Source organism: Solea senegalensis, linkage group LG5 (genome assembly GCF_019176455.1).
Source record: "Solea senegalensis isolate Sse05_10M linkage group LG5, IFAPA_SoseM_1, whole genome shotgun sequence".
Taxonomy (NCBI): domain Eukaryota; kingdom Metazoa; phylum Chordata; class Actinopteri; order Pleuronectiformes; family Soleidae; genus Solea; species Solea senegalensis.
In genome coordinates this window covers 26055092-26073271 of record NC_058025.1, presented here as the reverse complement: position 1 = coordinate 26073271, position 18180 = coordinate 26055092, and the positions used below count along the sequence as shown (strand labels likewise).

Sequence of the window (18180 nt, the reverse complement as noted above, 5' to 3'; positions counted from 1 at the left end):
GATGATGATTAAGTTAGCGGGAAAGAAGCGGGGTTTTCGGCGTTGGTCATGTATCGAGGTGCACGGAACAAAATGGAGAGAGGAGGCTGCGGCGTGAAAGGTCTGTAATGGAGCGTGTGCATGTTGTGAGGCTGCCTCAGAGAGCGTGGGAGGGGGTGGGGTGTCAGTAGTGGGTGTCATAGGGCCCTGTCTCAGTCCTTGGTTAATGGCCATTGGTCATAGGCTGTCTCCCCTTTATTTCTTTTGCTCTCCTGCTCCATCCTCCCAGGTCTCCCACTGGAGCGACGCCCTCAGGCACCGCATCATTTATTGCTGTCAGGAGTCACGGGGGGGAGGAGGGGAGGAGGGGGGTGGTACAGGAGGAGGGAAGACGGTGGAGAAGATGTGCTGCAGAGAGAAGGCAGTGGAGGCGATGGGGAGAGGCAGGCAAACGCTAGACTGTCAAATCTCAGTCGTTGAATATTTAATGGAGCCTGGAGTGTTTATTTAGTTAGCCTGTCGATTTTTACCGCTCTGTCAATAGCGGCTCCTGTGTAGCCTGCTGATGATCTTTAGTGTCTCTTCCCCCAGGAGAGGCCAGGCACTAAATGCAATTATGGATTTTCCTGCACCGCAATGTGTTTGATATTTTTACTGATCTAATTTGCAATCTGGTAGTTTATTGTTTGGCATTTTAGTGGCGCTCAAGTGGCGAGGCAAATTTGATTTCCCCTCATAATTCTTTATAACTTCATTAATGCTGTTAGCACATTGGCACGGGTCTTAAATAAAGCAAGAGAATCATCCAATGGATGAATGCATTCCTCAATTTATTGTCTCCGTGCCCCATTCTTTTTCACCGATTCTGGTTCTAATTAAAAATCATCCTCGTGGTGGACTGTCTGTGTGAAATATGAAATCATAATCCCATTTAAATAGCTCCCTTCTCAGAGGCATCTTCGACCGTAGCGCCAGATTTGTTGTGGGCAGAGAGAGAGAGAAAGAGAAACAACTTTCTTTCAGTGGCATTCGGCGTCTTCAGAGACAAATGAGCGCATTAGCGGCGGAGCAACAAAAGTAACAAAAGCAAAATAACGCGGGTGATTGTCGCTGCCGCTCTGCAAGCTTCAGCAGAGCCGTAGGATCTCCAGCCCCTATGACGGATGTCTTAGTTAGAGGGGCGGCATTAGCTCTAATGCTGTTAGCATGTAGCCGTGTGAGTGATGTGCTAGTTAGATGCCCAGCAGTAGAGCTAATGGTGTTAGCGTGTTGAGCCTTCAGAGGGATGCAATCGGTTAGGGCTGTGATGGATGAGTGTCGCGCCGCGGAGGCCTGCAAGCCCTCCTCATTCCGCCCGAGCTGTCAGCTTCTTAAGTGGACGCGCGCAATTAGCGCCGTAATCAGAGAGCGCTTAATCTGATGCTAGTCGTAGCGCGCGGTTGGAAAAATGGCTGGTGGTGAGTGAACGAGGAGAAGAGGCTGACACACATCTCTCCGATGCGTTCAGTGTTCCTGCAAACGCACGGTAAGCAGTACACGGTGCCCAAACTTGATCTCAAAAAAGGATTGAGCGCTCCGTCGTCGCCGCTGAGTGACAGGCGCCGTCATGAGTCATAGAGTGCAGAGAGAGAGAGAACACATTCCACTTCAGGGGTAATGAGCAGGGCGCATTTCACGTTGACGCACAGGACGTATGCGCGCCGAGAACGCGTCTCCAAAACAAACAGAGGCAGGAATATCAAAGGCAGGGCAGGCGCTGTCGCTCTGTCTCTGTGATGTACAAAACCTGTTCTCGTACTTGTGCTCGCACACATCAGTCGTCACTGGTCACACCATCAGCCTTTGATGAAAGCGTGATTATCATATCCTAATAATTCTGCTTCTGACGGTTAATTGGCATCTTAAGAAAAGGTTAGCTGCTGTGTAAACGACTGTGTGTGTTTTGTCAGTTACTCTTCAGTCAATCGACCGAGAGGCGATCGGATCGCGAGGGATTAGACAACACAATTATCTCGTTTACTTAGAACTACGATAATTCCGTCTCCATTAGCTATGAATTATGAGTCGTGTATTGTTGCCATATGTGCAAAGAGACATGTTGCTTTTATTTGCAGTAATTCTACTGCCGTGAAAGTCCAGTCTGAACATAAAGACCTTATTATTGTCCTGAAGACATTCCTGACAACGTAGATCCCCTCTCTAATTGAGGACTGTCAACAAATCGGCTACAGCTTTGGCCCCTCCCCCTCTCCTTCTTCTCTTCGCGGCATCGTTTGTATTTCCAGAAGAACGCCGCATGAAATCCGTCGTCCTTATCAGCTGAGATGAGAAGCAGAGCGAGACTGAGGAGGATTCCTCTCGGAGCAGGGAATGTCATTTCTCTGCAATAGTTTATGATTCATCCCTCCACCTTTGACTAAGTAATGAGGGATGACAATTAGAGCAGGCCATGGGAGGAGGTATCAAAGGGCTGAGATTCCCCCTTGGCAGAGTGTGCTCTCAGCAAACTGGATCCAGATGTTGGGGTCTGCTCTGCCATAGGCTGCTGCCACCGCTGCTGCTGCTGCTGCTGCTGCTGCTGCTGCAGCCACATAACAGCCTCTTTCTGCCAGGCAGCCAATCGTTCACCCTCCGAGCTCGCAAACATGACAGGGGTCTCTCCCTGCGAGAGCCTTGGACAGAGGCCCCCGGTCCAAATACAAGAATTCCAGCCCGTGGCCCTCGCAGAGCCAGGGGCTGCAAAGTATAATTTCTTTGCATGCTGTGATTTATCTAACCCTCAGTTTGTGTCTCTATCGCCTCTTTGTCTCCCCTCGTGCCTGTCCCTGCTCACTGTGCAGGCTGCAGCAGTGTTATGTTATGTTATGTTATGTGTGTGTGTAAATAGACTTCTTGGAGGTGCAATAAATTTCCACGTCGACATTGAGATTGTTGACAGAATGCCAGCGGATATAAATTTGATTGATTTGTATTCGGCTTTAATTATTATCCATTTTACCCATGTACATTTCTTAAAAACTAATAAATTTGATGTGTCTGCCGCGGGGAGTGAGGGGGGTTGTCGAAGTCAAGGAGGTCGCGTGTTGTCACTCAGCGCGGCAGCTGAATCAATGGGCCGGTGTGGCAGAGAAAAGACCAGCAGAGGGCTATTGATATGTTTAACAAATTAGCCGCGATGACGGCAGGTGTGGCTGTGAATGTGGCTCTGGGGTCAGCTCGTCGTATGGTGGCTAACAGACACGATATTGCCGGCACGTCCTGATCTCTCCATTCCCTCACAATGGCATTAGGGGCACCCCAGGGAAATAAAGAGTCCCACTCCCCTGTCCCCAGTGCTCTTCAAATTAACTCCCCAGAAGGTTAAGCTCCTTGATTTATAATTATTCAAGCCTAGCACCAGCACCGGCACCAGCCCTCTCCATGTCCACTTCCCAACCTCTCTCTCTCTCTCTCCCTGGCACTTCTCCTGAGTGGCACTTGGCTTTTTGTGGGAAAGCCCAGGAATTAGATTAGCTAAGCCTGACCTGTGAATGTACAGCCAGATGATAGGAGCGGGATTGGACTTGATCCCTGCCTGTCTAGCTGTCTCTCTATTCAATCTAGCTGTCTGTCTCTCATATGGCATGTTATTGCTTGTGAGTGTCCCTATGGATGAGACATTTCCAGCCGCAGCTATTCAGCAATTGCATATATGGCTCTCCGAGGAGCGGCCAGTGTCAGGAGTACATCCCCGCTGCCGTGGACAGGATTTGAATGATGTGAGGTGTGATTGGCCTTCAGTTTCTTCCTTTTGTGGGCTCGTGACAGCCTCCGTGATCTTTTGCTCATTAAATAAGTGCACGCATCGGACTACGTGTGCACGAGGAGAGTCTTTTTTCCACAGACCGTGGCTGCAGTTTGCAAACCAGTCTCTCCTGCGCTCACATGATTACAGTTTGAGGTTCTCTCGTCCTCTGCGAGAGTATTATTTCTTCTCCTAATATCTATGATCTTAAGAGGAATTTTGGCGGTGGAAAACCAACGCACTCAAAGCGGCTTCTTTTTCAGAACCAAGTGCACCGTGATTATCTATGGTTTTTCAGGCATTCGCTTGTTCGAGGCTCACTCAGATGCTGAATTTCGCCGGGTAGCAGATCGAGATCATGTGGTTTAAAAGTTTCAGTTTTACCGCTTGCGTTTGTTTACTCTCTAAAAAACCACACGTTTAACCTCAGCAGGTTTAATCGTGGCCTGCTGGAATAAGCGCCGCTCTACTGAGGCCCTCGCAACATCAACCAGCAATCGCCGTCACAGTCCTCAATCAGCCGCGCGCCTCTGAAGCCAATTGGGTTCCTCTGGAGGCCGAGGTAATGTAATGGGGGACCACTCGGGCTGCTTCCTCCACAATCACATAATTAATCTCCTGATTCTACCACTCACCGTGTCGTGACATACATATATATATATACCGTCGCGTTCGCCGCTTCCCACATCGCCTCTGTTTTGGAGAACGGTCACAAAGCCCGCTCCGTCTGCAGCCTGCCGAGGGTTCCCGCACAAAACAACACTCCCTTTGGGCCCTATTAGGAGACAAAAAGACACACATACACTTCTCAAAGCAGGTACCCTAATAATATGTCGGCAATTTAGATAATGACTGGGAGTGAGATAAACTGAAGTGTGTATTACAGGTAATTGGATCTGCGGTGTGTTGGCTACCTAAGCATCTATGGGGATGTGTAGTGTGCTTACAAGGGCCACAAGGAGATGGAGTGTCAATGATAAGTATTGTAAAGGCTTTGTAGCGTAATATGCAGTGAAAATGGCTGATTTGAGATATTTCCGGGCCTCAGATATCGGGATCTGGACTTTGCAATCGTTTCTCCTCCCCAGTTAGTCGGAGGATGACAAATTCAACACTCAGGGCTGTCGCGGTGATCAAGTTGGGAGGTTTTTTCTCTTCTTCTTCCTTTGCTCGGCGGACAAACACAGAAAAGTTGGAGCCATAATGAGAGTTGTCAAGCGTGCGAGGGCGAAGCGCGGGAGGTGGGAGCCGTGCAAAAGGTGCCTTTGGGGACCAGCAGGGGCTGGATCTGCTTGGCCTTTAAAGAGATTACCTTGGCAGTGTAAGGAGCAGCTCCATCCATAGGGTTTACAGGGGAGATAGGCCAAGCAGCCCATTACCAATACTACAGAGGACCTTCACAAGCTTCATTAATAATCCGATGATGAATCACTGCTTTAATTGGACCTTTATAGCTGTTGCATAATCCCTAGTCCCATCTTTTCATCCGGGCTGATAGTTTGTTTTTCGTTCACAATAATAATTGATTTCATTTGATTGCGTTTTTTTGCGACTAAGTTCATGAAGGATGCTGGGATAAGGACGGGATTATGGCTGACGTGATGCCTCTTTATAGAGTCCTTCCTTTCTCTCCGACGAGTTAATTTGCCGCCTTTGTTTATGTCCATATGCTTCGAAGATCTGTCTGTTTTAAGACTACACACAGGGTCACATTTCTCCCACTCTTAATTAGATGAGGGATGGCCTAATTAAATCAAATTCATTATCCTCAGCTCTAGAAATCAAGAGGCTCTATTGGAAATAAGGTTAGGCTTCCCCTCATCCATCATCCACTAACTAACCAATTTACAGGCCAGCCTTTTTGCATGAGGCATTATTACCTTGTCATAAACACTTACCTTTAAAATGCTCGAATCAAGCCGCGCGATGCTAAGCTTTTATCACATTAGCTTGTGCTACCGTGTCAGCCTCTTTCCGCCTAAGATAAAGGAGGGCGCCCGCAAATAATCATATTAACCACAACACGGCCGAGACAGTGCAAACGACTGCTATTTAAAGCTGCCGGATAATTCTGGGTAATTAAGACGTAGAGCAGTTCCTCGCGCCGAAGAGCGGTCGAGGGTTTCTCTGTGATGAAGCAAGAGCAGAGCAGGACTGTTTGTTGAGGGGCAGGGAGAATGGGAGGGAGAAAACACAAGAAACTGTCACAGTCGCTCCTGTCACGTTCCCTTGTCCGTGTCATTTTTATTGTGAAATTCCCCTCTTATTTTGAAGTCCCTTTCGTCCCTCGTCTGCGTAGTCTTTACTCTTCCCTTCCGCGATTTCACCCGATCTGTTTCACGTGTGTCAGCTGTCCCCGATTCCTTTCGTGTATTTAACCACTCCCATTTCCTGTGTCTTGTCGCGAGTTCGTCTTCGTCCTTACGCACTTCTTGCGTCTCGCCCGTGCTTTTGTTTACCCGTTCCCGGACCTCACGTTGATCCCGCGCCGTCATTTGAGGATCCTCGCGATTGCGCGTCCGTTATTTCGTGCTTCATGTCAATAAAGCTTGTTACTTACAACTCCGAGCCCGGCCGATCTCGCCGAGGCCGTCCGTCATTATATTACTAATGCAGGAGACGATTAAAATTCTTTACTTTAATAAACTGCCGCCGCGGCGCTTCGCAGTCTCCCTCTTTGAATATTTATACGCGATCATTGCCGCTTTAGCATGTGAATGGCGAAGTAAAGATGTTACTGGAAATTTATAACGGGCCACCATCAGGCCACAAGCCCCTCTAAATGCTGCACGGTGTCGGAGCCATATTCTGAAACACATGAGGCCTGTCCTCTGATCTGTGTTGGAAAGTGAATTAGTAAGCTCCCATTCTAAAGCCGCTGATGGCAATGGGTTGAGAGCAGTGATTTGTTGGCAGTGTATATTACAGCCCACGGTCAGGGAGGGAGGGATCGTGTGTGTGTGTGTGTGTGTGTGTGAGGGATAGGACAGGGGGCCTTATCACTCAGTGTTTACTCACAGTAAATTGAGTTGAAATAATAGTCTTTCTCTGAGGCCAAACAATGGAGCAGGCTGCAGGCCGAGGGCTCAGGCTGGTGCGGCGCTGGCCTGCGCCACTTCAAAATGAAAGACTGAGCCCGGGGCCATGGGGAGGAGGCACGGCGGGAGGGTGTGCGGGGGTGAGGAGAGGAGAGGGGGGGGGACACTTTTTTTTGTGGAAAGGCTACACCAGTCGCGGCGCGGCGGACACCCCTCTGACAGACACCTGGGTGGAGAAGGAGCGTGGAGGAGATGAGGCCTCGGGGCTCTGTCATTAGGCTGGTGGTAGAAAAAGGAAGATGACTACCCTGAGGACAGAGGAGCGACAGGTCCCGGTGGGACAGACACTGTAACCTCTCATTCCCCCGGGTCTGCACCACGACTGGTGGGACGTGGCAGTCCGTTAGCCCCCCCCCTCCTCCTGTGCTCCAACGCGCTCACATAACCCCCGGCGACGGGTGAGCTCCGGGAGTCTAACCTGCAACAGAGAGACAGGCTGAAAGGGAGAGGCGTAGACGGAACATTCACAGGCCGCTCTGATGCCATTGTTTGTGCCGCTCGTGTGCTTCAGCTGCACCTCAGCTCTGCCGCTTCCCCTTCATTTATCATCCTGCGACATAAAGTGCTGCAACAGCATTATAGAAACAGCTGCAGAGAATGGTCCGCTCTCCTCCGCACACAAAGGCACTGCTGGGCCTGAAGAGAGTGTAAAATTGGAGGGTGAATGCAGCCCTCTTTTCCCCCCTTGCTGAGAGGGGCCGACCGCGGGTGTCACTGTGGCTGCAGACAATGTCACTGCAACGGAGGACAAATAAAGATCCATATCAGCCGAGTCGCGTGCACAATGAGCGGCAGAGGCACCAGCGCGATTGTTCTCGTTCACGGGCCAAATGTGCAGAACTACAGCTGCTGCTGCCGCATTGCCCTCTCCAAAGAATTCATACGAGGCCATTTAACCGACGTCTCGTACGTATGAATCGTCCGCGTCGGAGCACCTGTATCCCAGCGTGTTTATCAGAGTCACGAGCGAAAGGAAAAGGGGAAAACAAACCCCTGTCAGTGCTCCTTCAGGGGTCATAACACAGTCGCTAAAGGACTGCGGTAAAGGCCACTGTGCTGATGAGAAGTCAGAGCGCCGCGGGGAAATGCAGATTTGCTGTCAGTTGGTTTTGTGGAGGAACCAGACGTGCCGTGCCATGCATCACCGTTCTATTCTGTGCCTTAAAGGCTCCACGTGGAGGAGAGGGAATTTTGCTGAACCTGTTCTCTCCCAGCTGGAGAGATGAGATTGTGCACGCCGCCAACCACATGACAGAGAAATGTGCCGTCTGTGTGTGTGTGTGTGTGTGTGTGTGTGTGTGTGTGGGTGTGTGTGTGGGTGTGTGGGAAAGACAGAGGAGAGGACAGAGAACAATCAGAGCAGGCATCAGACAAACTCCTCTGCCAGACCTCCCGGGGCAGAATGCATGCTTGAATACTTGAAGACGTGAACAAAATAGTTTCACAGTAACATTAGCTGCTCGGATGCAAAGCGAAATTTCCCTTTCACAAACGTGTGCATGCACAGCGCAGGTTGCAGCAAGTCCAGACAATTCGTTGATTGTTCTTTTGGAGTCACTGGGGCCGAGTGTGCAATGTTTGTTGTGGAATAATGGCATTAGTAAAAACAAAGGTCCCGCACTGCAGGTGGGGTTTTTACAACCAAGAGTAAAAAAAAAAGCTCCATTTACCAAATGTAATAGTATTAGTTTTACCTTTCCATGTTATATTATTGGATTATTGCATTTGTAGTGAAGTCAATGAAGTAGAAACCATAAATATAATCCCTCGTCACATCTAATGTGTCCTGGCGTCTTTAGAACTCTCTCTTCTTCCTTCTTCCCTCTCTTCAGTAACTGTTGCAGTTGTAATAATGCAGCGTTATATCCTATACTTGGGTGTTATTACATTCAAATTGGAAAAATATTAATGATAGTTGAATATTACCTTTCTTACCCTCTTGACCCCCCCCAAACCCTAACCCCTCCCCCCACAATTTGTAGGTGGTCTCAATAATGTAGCCGCCGGTCTTTAGTGAAACAGCAGGATTTGGGTTTGCTCTGTGGTGTCTGTGCGCCCCTCTGTCTGTTTGACACATTCCAACGCTGCAGCTCCTCGCCGAGGCTCCCTAACTACCCCCGGCCAGTTGCCATGGCGACGGCCATACATCCATGCCAGCTCCTTCACACACACTCAAAGACATATTTGTTTGGCTAGTGTAGCTACATTCCCGACAAGAAACACACAGCTTTTTAGCATAACACCTGCTAATCTCGGGATTTAGCGCTTTGAAGGGGGGGGGCGTGCTGATCAGAAATTCAAATATATGATGTGAATGCTAATCTGAATGTTAATCCCTGGCCCCCGGGTCTTAAAGCATCTTGTCTTTCAATAACAATGTTTATTTTTATTTTTTTTTATTTGCTCCCCCCTCCCCCCACCTTCATCCCCTTATTTAGATCTATTCCCCCAAGGATAATAATAATAATAATAATATAGTAATAATAATCATAACAGGTGGAGTCATCTACTTTGAAAGCACTGCAGATTCTGATGCTCTTACAGATGCAGATTATTATCAGTGGATCTTCCCATTTCAGGTTCTCATCAAGGTGTATCATTTCAGGACAATCTGAAAGATTAGGATGAATGTTGTCATGCGCGTAGATGATTCTTTTTTCATGCTGTGATGCTATGTCCCCATCAAGTAAACGGAAACATGTACGTTGTTATGAAAATGGACTCATCTGATCATAGTGTCCATTACGTCCTCGTCCTGTCCGCAGACTCCAGTCACGCCTGGCGTGTCCTTGATGTTTTCGCCGAGACACAAAGACGTTGATTTGGCTCATGTGCACGGCGTCTAATTCCTGGTTCTCTCACATTCTCTCCCTCCAAACTCATTTTGGGCTTAGACGGAAATCTCTGTTAAGTAAACAGAGACACCCCCCCCACCACCATACAACCTGCTTCCACCACAATGATCTCCAGATCATCATCTCTGCCCATTAAAACCGTCGGCAAACACTTTACTTTCACACCGATATACTATGGATTGAAGGGAGAGAAAAAGGGGGCGGGGAAATACCCAAGTGTCCTTTTCTCAGTCTTTTCCCAGATTGTCTCTCTTTCGTCTTTTCTGACTGTTAATCCAGTATCTTTGAGTCGTGGTAAACTCCTCAAGATGGACACTGCCTGGTTGAGGGTGGAAAGGGGGTCAAGCTCCATTGGCCTCTGCACAGAGCTGTGGAATTTTTCATTAGTGCACAGCTGGGTCACAAGTGGCTCCAAAGCCGTCTTAATATTGTGTAGGCCGCAGATTAGGAGCGGAGAAAAGAAGCCAAAGCAAGATGCTGTCCTCCAGACCCTGTCTTTGCATATTTGCAGACTTGTGCTTTAGAGCACCTCATATTACTGTTTGTTTTATTTCTTAGAACCCAGAGCCTCTGGGTCAATAGTAATTATAAAGCCCTCCAATCCAAATGTTGTTTTTTAACCGTTCCAGCGCTGATTCTGAAAGACGAGCCCCGTTTATTTTCCCTTACGATAAAGAACGAGCGTCGATCCGAGCCGATATTAATCTACTCTTTTAATATTTGATTTTTTTACGTCTTAAGAAAAAAAAAAAAAGGATATAAGCGAGATTTTTTTTATAAACCGTGATTTTTATTCTTTTTTAGTGACCTCCTAAATCAACGTCTCCATTCAGGAAAACGACAAAACAAACACAAGCAGATCAACCGCGTGTACCGTATCCCACCGCGGCTCTATAACATGTGATAGCCATTACACTTATTGTAGCCATCACTCTCTGCGCTTCCCCGGCTCTTTCAGAGGCAGCGATCACTCGAGCCGAGGCCCTTGAAACGCCGAGTCTCCGCTCCACCTCACAAGGGGCAGACAAATTATTATTGAAATGGATAAAAATGGCCATGCGTGATTTTTAATGGGAGCTATTCAGGCGCTCTGTTGTAAACATGTCAGTGGTGGCTCCTTAGGAATTATTGGAGCACTTATAAATGACTTGTTTAAAATCAGCTTGAAAAGAGGTAAAAAAAAAAAAAAACACACCTACTATACAATGATCATTTCCACACTGGTGTTACTGCTGCGTGTGTGCGACCATATTGTTTGCTCTCAGCTCTCGAAACTGAGCCTTAAACGCGACGTCGCGCTCATTTTACATAGTCGGGAACACCAGCTGTCCAAACAGCCTCGTGTGTGCCTGCCTGCTTATTCCTGTATTTAGATGTGTACTTAGCCTCCTCTGCTGCCCAACACACTGTCCCTTTTCACTCCATGAGCTTTGTTCTACCTGTGTGGCTGTGGAGGATTATTTCCACACTGTTTTCCCAGTGACTCATTACCTGATACATATGAAGCAGGGGGAGGGGGGGAGTGATGACGCCGCGAGTTCATTGTTTTTGAGCTTTGTGTGAACGTGCAGTATTGATTATTTCTTGCATTACTCTTTTTTTATTATTTGTTTATTTGGACGGCAGACGTGTGAAACAATTGTGAGGAAAACAGTTCAGTTTCGAGGGTGTTGTGACGCACACGGAGCCTGGAATGAGATCATTTGAATAACGACTTGGAGGGGTTAGGAAATCTGTGTGCAACCCGCGCGGTACAGTGTTATGGGATGCCTGCCTGGCCGGGGACCCGTCCGAGGAGACGCTGCACATTCCGACACATAGCAGCCGCGTGGGATAGACGATCCTGGAAGCACTTAACTGTAAACCCGGGCGTCTTTTTTACACGTTCACTGCAGCCCCTGCTCTACGGGCTAGTACTAAGTGTGCTCCCTCTGAGATATAGGGCAGGTGCATGTGTGTACACAAAAACATTGCACACATCCCCAGCTATTATCTGCGCCGTGCCAAGTGCAATCAGCATCGTCTCGAGCTCCAAGGCAGCCGGTGCTGCACTTCCGTGTGGGGAACAGGCAGAACCCTGTGGCCAGAGCCGTGTGATGAAGAAGGCACCTTTGGGCCATTAGCGGAGTACACATCTCCCGTTAATGTGTTTTACTTTTACCTGCTGGGAGTTTAATTAAAAAACAAAGAGCCTCAATTTAAAGGCCATTATTATGCTAATGTAGTAAGCACGAGATGGTGATTAAGCAGCTTTTAGAGCTGACTGGAGTTGGCCCTTGGGAGCAGAAGGATGGCACTTTTTATTTGGCTTCATTACTCTCTATGAATCTATACTCCAAAGAGAAACGCTGATACTATGAAACGAGGTCAGCCACGGAGATCAGTTATGAAGACGGCGTTATCGCGGGCCACTGCAAGTTTGTTTTCACCTCCCTCTCGCAGCAGAGGAGTCAGTGAGAGTTCATTTTCGTATGCACACCCGTTGTGCTGTCGAACATACGGCCCGCGGGCCAAAACTGGCCCAGCGGAGGGTCCGATCCGGCCCAAAGGACGACTCACTTTCCAGTTTTGTAAATGGTAAACTTGGGCATAAACTTGTTGAATTTGCGCTTTTTTTTTCCATCTTATTTACGGTATGTTTTGTGAAAAAGATGCTTAATTAAACGTAAAACAAAGAGAAACATTTTGAGATCTTGTTTTTAGGTTATGATAAACAAGTGTTTGTTACATTTCAAAACCATTTTAAGAAGACAGCAACATCGTGTATGACTGAAAACGCCAATTAAAAAAGTTTCAAAAGTGATTTTTTACGGCCCTGTGCTGCTGCTGTATACACACATGATCCCTCAGTCAGGTCTGGTCTTTCTAATGTGGTTATGAAGAACAAACAGGCAGAGTAATAACACCAAAAACAACAAAAATCACTGATTTATTTGGTTTATCTGGTGTTATTTTGAATTCTAGTTGCTTTATTCCGGCCGGTGTGGTCAATGTGAAGTGACTGCTGCTTCTAAAACAGGGTTTCTCACCCCTGATCCTGGGGACAAATTGGAGGCGTGTCCTCGCCCCAGCACACCTGATTCAAATGAATGAGGCTCTGCGGTGCTGGCTGATGAGCTGCTCATGTGAATCAGGTGTGCTGGAGCAGGGAATCCTTTAAAAGCATGCAGGGCAGAGAGTCTCCAGGACCAGGAGTGAGAGCGACAGCAGGGCCGTACATAGCAAAGCAATTTTCCTGATGTTGAGACAAAGTTGAAAAGGTTTACTTGTGTGTGTGTGTAGTGGAACATCTGGGCATCAAATGTTTTCCCTTTTTGACCAAAGCTCTTGATACTGTTGCTCAGAGCCAATTTTCACATACTGAGGCGTGTCCTGCGAGGCTGCCGCAGACTGGCTGTTTGACGGCCTCTCTCAGACAGATCTGTTTGTTGTCATTCCAGACAACAAACGGAGCAGGATTCCACCTGAACATGCTGCTCATTAAAGGGAACCTGATTGATTAAACGCTTTCATGTTCATGCGACCGCTTGAAAATAATCAAGTGACACAAACATCTGCTTTATATTCCCGTAAGTTAGAAGATCCTGTTAAATGAGGTCCAGATAAATATTAGACTTCAGTCAGCACCTGTAAAGCTTCCTAATTTACACCTTTTGAGTGCTTGTTTGTACAAAACCGAAATGTTAAAATAACCAGAATATTTCTAGTTCGCTAGTTTAGAGGAGCTAGTAGGAAACTAAGCTAATCTGCTGCATTTATACTGGACTGTACCATGAAGAGTTCTGATTTTACTGTCAGAGGAAAGTGCATTTTCTCTCACATCTGGTCCAAAAGCACAGAAACTTTAAAGTATCTGGGCTAAAATAACCAGAATATGTCTAGTTTGCTAGTTTAGAGGAGCTAGTAGGAAACTAAGCTAATCTGCTGCACTTTTACTGGACTGTACCATGAAGTCTCCTCAATTAACTGTCAGAGGAAAGAGCATTTTCTCTCACTTCTAGTCCAAAAGCACAGAAACTTTATAGTATCTGGGCTAAAATAACCAGAATATTTCTTGTTTGCTAGTTTAGAGAAGCTAGTAGGAAACTAAGCTAATCTGCTGCACTTATACTGGACTGTACCATGAAGTCTCCTCAATTAACTGTCAGAGGAAAGAGCATTTTCTCTCACATCTGGTCCAAAAGCACAGAAACTTTAAAGTATCTGGGCTAAAATAACCAGAATATGTCTAGTTTACTAGTTTAGAGGAGCTAGTAGGAAACTAAGCTAATCTGCTGCACTTATACTGGACTGTACCATGAAGTCTCCTCAATTAACTGTCAGAGGAAAGTGCCTTTTCTCTCACATCTGGTCCAAAAGCACAGAAACCTTATAGTATCTGGGCTTAGATGTGGCTTGTATGCCAAATGTAGCCTGGAAGAAAAAGGGAATATTGAGAAATATTGAGCTCGCAGAGTTGACCGAGTGCTCCTCGTGCCCCTCGTGCCCCTCGTGCCCCGGAGGCCCTGGTCTGACCTGCCTCCCGGGCCTCATCTCTCACCTCAGCAGTGATTGGCATGGCCACAGGTTTCCTGCCCAAACACGAGAGCCCATCTTCAAAGTAATAGCTTACAGCTGCTGCCTGGATAATCCTCATCCCCTCTGTCTTTGATGGGATGCGGTGACATAATAGCCCAGGCTATTCTTCCTTTAAATTCTTATGGTATTCCTCCAAGTGTTGTTCAATAGCAAAAGAGGAGTAGGTGAGATTGTTGCACGTGTTGCTAAATGTAGCATGATTATCTCGAGCTCCCCCTGCCCCGCCCCCCGTTTTCCCCTGTCTCTCCTATTCTTCTGGGTTTCTTTTATCCCACCCAGTCCTCCCGATGCTTATCACTGCGGCAGAAGCATTAAATGTAATGTCAGTCGAAGGGAAATCGTCGGCAACATGTGGTGAGAGCTTAAGATGTTGTCACACTTTAAGTTGCCTGTAATCTGTTCAAAGGGAGAGCACGTAGTTCTCCAGAAGGGCCTGGAAAAAGGAGGGGAGGAAGAAGACGAAGACGAAGAAGAGGAGCGAAGTCTCTGCGCGGCACTTGGCCCGGCTGAAGTGTTCATCCGACAAATAACTGTCGCTCCCTGTTGGCCTTTGTCTTCTTCTTAGTGTTCTTTGTTGTTGTTGTGTTTTTTTCTTGCATTTGCTAAAAAACACACAGCTTGTAGCGTTACAAGCCTCAACAGTGTCATAATCTGTCTCGGGGAGGGAGAGGCAAGCATAGATAACCTAAGAAAGGACAGACGAGGGATTACGGGTACGTGGACACAGGATTAAAACGAGGGATGTAATGATTCCTGTGGGAGAGAGAGAGCGAGAGAGAGAGAGAGCTATGTGCTGAGATGGACTCTTTTTCATTTATGAGTCCAGTTCTGGGGAGGCCTGGGTAAATATTGACATTTCTCTCTGCTTTAGATGCGGCCATTGATCCGCACAGGAGGGTCTCATCACTTGATCTGTGCGCTCAGGTGTGGGAGGAGGCAGCGGCGAGAGCCCGCGACATGGGTTGTTGCGCTGGTGGTCCTCCTTTGTGGTGTCTTTTATAAACAGACTAGCTTAAAAGGTGCTGAGCCTGCCTCTGCGACACTGGGAGTCGTGTTACCGGAGCGGCCGATTGTCCACAAAGTGGATTTTAGGCGGACACAGGTCTTAGTGTGATGGGTCGCTGGGATCAAGTAGAGGCAGGAAGTGGTAAATGATCTCCTAAATCACGTCAAGTGTGATTCCGGTTGCGCCGGCGGCCCCTTTTGACGCCGCCGGCGTCCCGGTGGAAGGTTCGCGGAATGCCCGCGAAATCGGCTTTTCGCGTAACGCCATCAGCGGCGTTTGTTTTGCTCTATATAAAATCATCATTTACATCGTCTTCTCGGGTCTCCGTTGGCGTGCCGGCCCATTGGCCCCGTCCTCAAACCACTAATCAGGTAATGTCGGGGAGGCTGAATGGCGTGCCTCCCCCTGGTCAACCTTCACTGCTCACACAGTGGTGTTGTTTTAAAGAGCATTCTTTAGGCGCTGAACTTGGAAAGGTATTAAAGTGGGATTAGGCTCCTCCACAATCCACTGCTTGTGTCATTCAGGGAGTTTGTGTTCTCCTCTCCCCACTGCCACCTCCCCACTCCTTCTCTGTTTGATTGTGGCGAGCCGCAGGAGTGGGACTGACTGTGCCTTTCAAAGGAGAGGGGTAGGGTTAAATCCCTAGTCCACTGCTCCCTGCTAATTCTCCTTGTTCCTTAGAGAGGGATTTACTTCTGCTGCCAGCTTCTCAAAGGCCTTCTCTGCCCATCCGAAAAGTCGCCGTTGCCTTCCTGTGGAGGTGTGGTTGCCATAGAAGGGGCGTCACGCATGGCTATTCCATCTGAACCCTGCTGAGAATGGGGACCGGGGACTGAAAACAGGCAGAAAGTCCGGATTAGACCCGAGGACAAAGCAGGAACAGGAAGATTCCAGAAGGGACGAATAGGAATTACAGCAGCAAAAATAATGCAAAGTGACAGAGAGGGGAAATAGAAAAATAATGGCTTACAAGATTAGACTCGGAGAGGAGGAAGAAGAAAGGAAAGAGGCCTGAATGAGAATGTTTTCATCGAGAGGAGAAGATTTAAAAGAGTGGTCGTAGGTGAATGCGGAGTTTTGGACGTATCAAAACCGCGTTAACAAGTAATTTCCTCCACTTCTTCTTTTTTCTTTTTCTCTTTCTTCGCGTAAGCCGGCAGTCATTAGCGAAACATTAGCGTTAGAGCCGGGAACTTGTCGTGACAGATTCATCACCTCTTCTCCTTGATCCCAGCATGTAACGCGCTAATCCTCCTAAAAACTAGAAACAAGTCCCTGAATATTCAAGTTTATCTTTGCCGTCGTGAGCCAAAGTCAGATTCTTTTTTCTTTTCTTTTCTTTTTTTCCCCCTGCAGCCGAACACGGAGGTTTGTTTAGAGGAGAGATCCACGTTGGCAGGTCACTTAGAGGAGAAACCGGGCTTGTTTGAGAAACGTGCCAACGTTTCCTTTTAGCAGTGATTATCCTTCAGGTCCTTGAATAATAATCTTCTTAAACTATTGTAATAAATGAACGATTAAATGACTTTATGAGTCCCGGGTGTGCTGCTTCTGATCCATCTGCTGCGGTGAAACAGAACCATGTTCTGATCCCAGCACAGGTTGTGATTTTCATTACAATAAATTAAATTAGCAAAATAACAACCAATCAATTTTATTTTTTTTTTTTTTTGTGATGTAATTAAGACAAGTATAAAATCCTGCCCTGCTGATGCCGCTCTGATGAGCACTATCGCAAGTAATTATTCCAGGAAGCTGCGAAAAGCACACTATCTAGTTGCAGCTGCGCATACACGTGTGTGTGTGTGTGAACGCACACGCGCCGCTGTATCGCCGCTCAATCGGCACCTATAACCGCATTACCATAACAAAACCTTCCTTTGGTTCCCCCGTCCATCTCATATTTACACGTTATATTCATCACTATCGCTCATCCCCGTTGTCCCTGGACCAGCAGATGATGTCAAGTGCTCTCCTCTCACTGCCTCCCTGCCCCGCACAATGAAATAGACGTTCGGCACAAATAGATAGGCGGTTGCCAGCTGTCTTCCACACCAGGGCAAACAAAGAGGCCGCTAATAAATCCAGCTTTAGAGGCCGGACAAGATCAACCGCACCTCCCCTGTCTTCTTGCTCCATTTAATGTGGCTCCTTCAGTACGACGGCGGACGAATTAAATGCCTCTCCGTCGCCAATAAAACAAATGCAAACGTCTTCCTGAAAGGATATAAAGGAAGACGGAGGAAATGGTGATAGAGGCGCGGTGTTGCGCCCGCGATATTAAATAGTAAGATGAGATACGGACAAACTCGAGGAGTCAGCGATGAATCACGGTCTGTGATAATATGGTATCTGATGCGTACGGAGGATTGTGGTTATGAGAGAAATGTAAATTGCCGGCGAAGCTTTATTAGGATAAACGGAGGATAAGCACTCGGACACCATCCACTCCTTCTTGTCCTGGTTTGTGACAGGGTTTAGGTCTGGACTGGTCTGATGCGGGGTGGGGCACATCCGAGAATTTCTAGCAGATGAGCTGCTGCCAAAGATGAGTCGCCTCACTGACTCTTAATCCAAAAAAACAATGGTCAGATGACAAACATCACAGTTTAAAGTGAGACTGTGTAGTGACCTCACTGGAAACAAGGCCACTCCAAAAATAAGCTCATTTTTAGCTCTATTTGACTATTATTCTGATGTTTTGTGTCTCGTAATAAGCTTGTAATGCTCAAAATGTTTTATTTTCCCCTCAAAAGTGGCATCTTTTTTTTGTCATCCTGTTTGTTTCAAGTGTATTTAACTCATTTTTTTAGTTCTATAATTGTGACACTGGTCTAGAGGTGACGTTTTTCAAGATTATCTCCCTTAAATCTTGCT

General features: G+C 47.3%; 1 protein-coding gene across 2 annotated transcripts in view; it reads left to right on the top strand.

The window, feature by feature from the left end:
* The window catches only part of lmx1bb (LIM homeobox transcription factor 1, beta b), a 42038-nt gene that overhangs the window by 16992 nt on the left and 6866 nt on the right, over window positions 1-18180 (top strand). The window lies entirely within an intron of this gene.